Source organism: Zootermopsis nevadensis, unplaced genomic scaffold, assembly GCF_977971745.1.
Source record: "Zootermopsis nevadensis isolate Lab colony 2312 unplaced genomic scaffold, Znev_1.0 Znev_ptg000030l, whole genome shotgun sequence".
Classification (NCBI taxonomy): domain Eukaryota; kingdom Metazoa; phylum Arthropoda; class Insecta; order Blattodea; family Termopsidae; genus Zootermopsis; species Zootermopsis nevadensis.
In genome coordinates this window covers 16,755,409-16,762,373 of record NW_028259162.1, presented here as the reverse complement: position 1 = coordinate 16,762,373, position 6,965 = coordinate 16,755,409, and the positions used below count along the sequence as shown (strand labels likewise).

At 37.9% G+C, this 6,965-nt stretch overlaps 1 protein-coding gene across 2 annotated transcripts in view; it reads left to right on the top strand.

Annotated features, from left to right (window-relative positions):
* Nucleotides 1-4,759: 4,759 nt before the first annotated feature.
* LOC110831736 (uncharacterized) overlaps nucleotides 4,760-6,965 on the top strand; it is a 125,392-nt gene continuing 123,186 nt past the window's right edge. The window contains exon 1 of one of the 2 annotated variants that reach the window (XM_087358762.1): nucleotides 4,760-4,986. The gene's annotated coding sequence lies outside the window, so the exon portion shown is untranslated. The other variant, XM_087358763.1, reaches the window with a different exon arrangement.

Genomic DNA, 6,965 nt, shown 5'->3' with positions numbered 1-6,965 from the left:
TGTGCTGAACAGAACAAACCAAGCTGAAGCAAAAGTTAAACAGTTTTTAGCTTTTAAACAGCAGTGGTACGTATCATACGTTGCTATAGTGTGTTCGGTAGACCGCGTATAATCGAATTTGCAACCAAAATGTAGTCTGTCTCGTTACATCCGTGCTTTTGTCGTCCTTAATATAAAAATATAATAACTGCAGGTAAAGAGGATAAATTATGGAGGTCTGCATGTGTAATTTATACCGTCCATATGACATCCAAATGTTTTCCTCGACGTCTTGTTACCAAATACCCACAATATAGGTCCTTCGTTCAGAGTGACCACGTTTTAAGCCCATACAAAACAGAAGTTAAGATCACAGTTGCAGGTATTTTAGAATCTTCATCGGACAGATTCGGCATTTGCTGGATGTTCCTAGTGCTAGCTGCTCAGCGCTTTACCTTCTAGAGCAGGGGTGGCCAACCCGCGGCCCGCGGGCCGCATGTGGCCCGCCCTGAACATTCTTCCGGCCCGCGAGATTCATCACACTTTTACAAAATATATTTATTTTATAATGGCCAAAGTAGTGAAAACCAATGTATTAAAAAATACATTATTTGTGCACCCATATATTCAAAAATTATCTGTCGAAATTATGAGAAAAAATTAACTTTGATTTTAAAATAATATTCTTGCGAATATATAAATTACGATGTGCAAATACCCAAATTGAGATCGATTTGCAAAAGCTAAGTGAAAGAGTGGAGAAACAAATATCGCACTAGTAAATAAATATTTTTTAATGATTTCATTATTTTTATTTCATTCATATTTATATATTTTTTATATTTAATTTTTAGTGCTATATATTTCTTTACAATGTACGCTTAGTATCATTATTATTATATTATCTATGTTTACATGTAAGAATAATAGTAAACACAATAATAATAACTCATTATGTTTCAATTTTTCACTCCAAAAAAATGTCTATAGTGTATCTAAATCTAATATGGAGATATATAATTTTATATGTGGCCCGCGGAGTTATGATGCATTTCCAAAGTGGCCCGAAAGATCATTTGGGTTGGCCACCCCTGTTCTAGAGAGATAAGTAGCAAACTGAAGGAAACACCAATCGGAGTTCACACTGCACACGGTGATGTTCCTGCCTCTCTGATAGATGGCAGGCTCTTCCCGCGACAGTCAACAGTTATCTGACGAGCAGCGCGTCAGGCGGTGGAAGGAGTAAATCATTAATACTGGTCGCAAAGAAGAAAATTTAGTATGTAATAATTATTGTTAGAAACAATTCAGTTTTTACTAATGCGAAGAAACATCGAGAAACTGGCGAATTCACAGATGTACTACGAAAACGAAAAATGGGGGTTACTTTGTGAAATTTTGGAGACGTGACGTTACAAATGCCATGATCTTAATGCCAACATACTTCCTGAGCAAAAGAGAAAAATTTACCTTCAATAATAATATAGTTATTACTGTGATATTTCTGAAAATTGTAATTAAGTTGTCAATCTTCATCTGCAAAAAAAAAAAAATACTCGAAAGAAGACAAAACATTTTCGAAAAATTTTAAGTGCTAAAATACTTCGAATCCTGACTACATATAACAATAGTTTTAAACTAAAATCTGATTATCCGCTACGTAACAATTCAAAGTAACAGGACGAAAAAAATAACCTTCAGTCAACAGTTTCACGTTCAGATTTCAAATTATTTGCATATTGTAGGATTTGGTGATTTCACAGCGGTGAGTCTGAAGATTACTGTCTTCTGAGTTGTTGCGCCGTGTAGTCTGGTAGACTTCCACCGAGGTGCATATTCACTTCACTTAGTAAACGCAGAAGACTGTGATAAACTTGGCGTGTAGAAACCATGGGAAAACAAGAAATACATAGCCTAATTAATAAGGGGACAAATTAAAATATATCTCAGATTTCTGGTTCTCACGACAGATGAATAAGGCAATCTTCTGGGTTGTTGCGCTGTGTACTTTGGTAGTTTACCGACGTTTTAGAGGTGCTTGCTGTCTCCATCATTGCCCTAACGATGTAGGCAGTAAGCACCAATGAAAAGTCGGTAAAGTTCTACCAGATTACAGTGCGCTACAATCCAAAAGACAGCTATCTTAAATAAATCTGACGGAAATAATCTGTGTGATGTCATTGTTCGTCTTTTGTGCCGTAACGCCGTGTGGACCCGTAGGTAGATACCAACGTCTCGGACAATCATGCTGTTGTTAGCTTCAAAACGTAAGCCCTGAAAATTTAGACAGTATGTTTCTCCGAGACGTTGGTATGTACCTACGAGTTTATGGGGCGTCATAACCCAGAGGAACATGTTCATATTCACCGTCGTGAGAACCTCGAATCTCACATGGTCTTTTCCGATCAGCTGCTTAAGAGCTCATGCGATGGCATGAATTTGTCAGGTAGGTAGGTACATCTACTGGTCACTGAACGAAGGTTCTAGAAGGCTAGACATTACAGTAGCTGCTAATGTCCTTACCTAAACCATATACCAATCAGTGTACCAGGGATTTTGTTTTATAAAACTGTTTAAGCGCGTCCAAGATCGTACTTGATTCACGAAGCCTCTGCAATGCAAATGCCAGCAGACAGCGTACGTACACAGCTCGCATAAGAGAAGGGAAAATAGACTTCGGGTAAAAGCTGGGAACAGTTTGCGACTGCGCGCGAAACCGCCACGTACAATAGCACGTTCTATTTCCAGCGCTAGCCCTCACCCTGTCTTTTGGTACCGGCCGAGGGGTGTTCGGTTACATGCCATTTTATATATCCGTCGTCTCCTCCTTCAGCGGGTCAGCTCCGTGGTAGAAGGCCTGTATTCTATCATAAAGTTCCCAGATCGCATCCCGAGACACAAAAGTTATTTCTGTGTGTCGTAGGTCATCATTCATATTCATAACAGTAACGCATCTACAATTGCTGAGGTTTTTACAGCGGACAAAGGACCGTGGGTTTTTTTTTGGGGGGGGGGGTGACATCGTGTAGTCTTATAGGTGGTTATGAATATTTTTTCTTAACATGCATAGAAAAAACGTTGGTAACCAACAATAGTTTAAGACTACAAGATTTACAACCCAGAATACCACACAACACACCATGAAAATCCTTGGTCAAAATAGGTCCAACAGGGCACACAATTGAGGCACTTTTTTCCGAAACGTTGGTACCTACCTACCTACAAAATGTTACAACCCAAAAGATCAACGCCTACGAGTAGCCCTAACCTCAAATATTTCGAAAAATTTCCCTCTCTCACAGATCTTCCATTAACACCAATAATCATCCTCAATTTTCATTCTATACACGTCATTCGGCTTAATAAAACAACCACATATAAACAAATTATTAATTATAATTGGCTAGAACTAATACATTATATCATTGATTCATAACAGTCTGTTACATAGTCAACAAATCATTAAGAACATAACAGTTGTATCTTGTTCTCGGGTTTTAAGTAATACAACACACTCAATTCATACATCATCGTTAAATAACCCGCCAATCTTTGTATTAGCAGTTACAATTCTTGTAACTAACAAATAACCATCACACGTTGGAGGAGACTGTAACCTTCACGTGGCGAAAAGTTTATGTTGTGTATAAACAAACTGGACTGGAGAACAGACGAACTCATCTCTTGTTTACTTCATAGTCTCATATTCTGTTTACCAAAAAACGTAGCAATGCTGGGTTATCTTGAAAATAAGAAGTTACAGAAGAAAGTGTTGACTTATACGCTTCGTATATATACTGATTCCTACTAAACTTACAATGTTTTTAACTTGTTGACAGAATTCTTGCTAATATACTGTATATACTTCAACACCAGAGTGTTATCGAACTACTTTCAGATGATTCTAAACGTTTCCAACGATGGGGTACTGCATTACCGAGTTTTTTACGCGAAAATAAAACTCATTCTCAAACACGTCACTAGGTGGAAGTCCACGCTTCAGCCATTTTATCTCTGTGAGACCCCATGCAGTGGAATCATTCTTGAGACACTAATAGTCGCTCAGCGACTGGAAAGATTCCCAGCCTTCTATGGAACCCAAAAAATTAATTACAGTATTCACAAGTCTCGATGCTGATGGAGATGAATCCAGTCCACATTCATTTTTTATACTTAAGGTCAATTTTAATATTATCATTCTACCTACGTCTTTCATACACATATTAGGACTATCATTTCATATGCCTTTCTAACCTCCTCAAAGCCTCGCATGTTTCATCCTCCTTCCTTTGAACACCTAATAATTTTGGTGAACTACAAATTATAAATTAGAATGTGGTAATCTGGGTTGTGACATCGTGCAGCCTAGTAAAAGTTTGGAGGAACTGTGGTAACTATCTACAAGGAACCACAGCATCAAAATCTGCCATGAGAACCTCAAATGTCACCATATATTAAACTCTATATGCAGTTATCTCCAGCCTCATTTTGCTGCGAGTTCTTCATCTGTACCCTTATCTGAAATACTCTTAACCTCGTAAGAGAGACTAAGTTTCACGCCGAAAACGTAAATCTATTTTTCTTTGCATTCTAATCTTTTCGTCTCGTGATAAAAGATACCACACAAAATCTTTTCAAACTTCCCAGTTTGGAATGGAAGCCCGGCAGTCCAGTTCAACCCCCCTCCTCCTTCTTCAAGCCTCACGTAACATACCGTTCAAATTCGTCCCAATATTCATAGCTTTACTGGTTGATAAAGCGTCGTTAAGGTCGTATCTCTCAGAGTTCACACAACCAGTGGGCTTGCAACAGGCGGCGGGCGTCGGCGAGGCAGCATGACGGCGTTTCGCCAGATCTCCGAAAAAGAGACGTAAGCATCTGCTAGCGCCTCGTCTCCCCCTCCGTCGTCTGGCTGAGTAACTGGACCGACCGCAGCTACAAATCCGCTCCCGTGCCCAGTCGGGCAAACACCAGCCAGAGAAGTGCGCGCCGGGCAGACACAAGCAGGTAAGAGATGCAGTGATGGGAGGGGCACAGCTATCATGTAACCATAGTGACGGGTGTTGAGTGCTCAACTGTTGTAATTGGCGTCTTGTGAACACTGACTTTGTCGTGGATATATTCAGAGTTGGCTTCGTATTGTAAGTACACGTATTTTGACTAACACCACATAAAAATGGCTTGAGCTACCATTAAAAAAGTTTAAGTGGATTACACAATTCCCTACAACATCGTTTATTCTTCACCTCAAATACACGGATTAGGCTGATGGCCTGTTCCGGCTTCTATGAAATCCACCTTCTGCGTTGTCTTCCAGGATCTCGTTCTTCATAAATCCTTAGATTATCCTTTTATCTTAAATAACCTATAAATAAAATTGATTCTACTAAAATCCGATCTGTGATACACACAATAAAACTACTGATTTTACTATCAACGCCATTAGACGCCACTGACTTGTTGGTTTATATATTTATTTTGTTTAGGCATAATATTACATATAACTTGCTACTATAGAAATCTAGTCCCACGCCAGCGATGCAAATATCAGTAATTATCCTAAGACGATGATTCTAATACCAACTGCTTTAAAATATTACGCTATTTACTCAGTTTATCCGAAAGTTTTTAAGTTTTTGTAAGTACATGATTCCCCCAATTTAAATATGGTGTGTATCAGGAAACCTGTGCATTGTTTTATAAAGTTCGGAATTTGCAGGTCTACATTCGGACAATGCGTACCGGACTTTAACACGTGGAAGGCTAGAATAACGCTGATATATCACCTACGTTCAATTACGAACAGAATATGTTAATATTAAATCGATTTCCGAATTTACTTCATTTGATTCTTTATATACGTCGATTAGGTTGTATTCTAGAACAATGGTCATTGAACCAGTCGTTAAAAAAATCTCACATAAATTATGCCATAAGCTATAGGATTATATACTGTCTTCGTAATTTTTCCACAATAATATGGCGTATCAGGCCATTTATATTTGTATAATATAAATTATCTATCAATATTAAACATTTCTGGTGAAAACGTAACGAGACATGACAGAAAAGTTCATTCAGAGTAATTGATAACGTTTCAGGAAAGCTCTTGCACACTAAACTTAATAAAATTCGACATTTGATTCAAATTTTCAAAGACGTAACATATACAGAATGCTCCAAAAATGTATACATACACGAATTGCATACATCAGCATTTGGGACATTCTGTATAAAAAGACAGACACACAAACGAATTGACTGATAAATGTACGGTATGTCTGGAATGAGCTCTTTGTGCTACGCTAATAACATGATGACATATTTCATATCAAGTTACAAAGGCAGTATCTTCACTTTTTAACCAAATCTAGATTCACGAGATTAATTCGTCTCACGCTTGATTATTAAAGAGTGTTGTGGTAAGTTTTGCCGCTGACTGAAAATTTTGCGTGGTTGTCATAAAATTAACGAGGGCTCACTAGCGCACAAACACACAAATAACTCAAAATTCTAATTTAAATTCGCTCGCAATTTCAACGTTACTTTATTTATCAACGAAATAAGACGGCAAGCAATGGAAAATTCGTACGCGTGTGATTTTATACTGTAATAACAACACGGCAGTTGCCCGAACTTGTGAGTTACGAACAAACTAACGCCAATGAATCCTGAAAACATGTAGTATAGTAAATCTTTTCAGAATGTCCTGTGTAAATTTCGTATTACTATGGCGGTTCGAATTTCATCCGGAATTTTGATCAGACGATGTAAATTAATCTTACCTGCTTCTTATTAGGCAGTTTTATAGAGGCAGACCTGTCTTTCTTTTACAAGTTCTTGTTCCATTGCTGCAGGGTAGAAAATTCATGAGCAGGTTCGAAGCCAATGAAAACATCGAGAAGCAATGAGAATTTCGGATTGAATTTGATACAAGCAGATACGTACTTAAATTGACTCAATGAAATATGTATTCCGAAACGGGG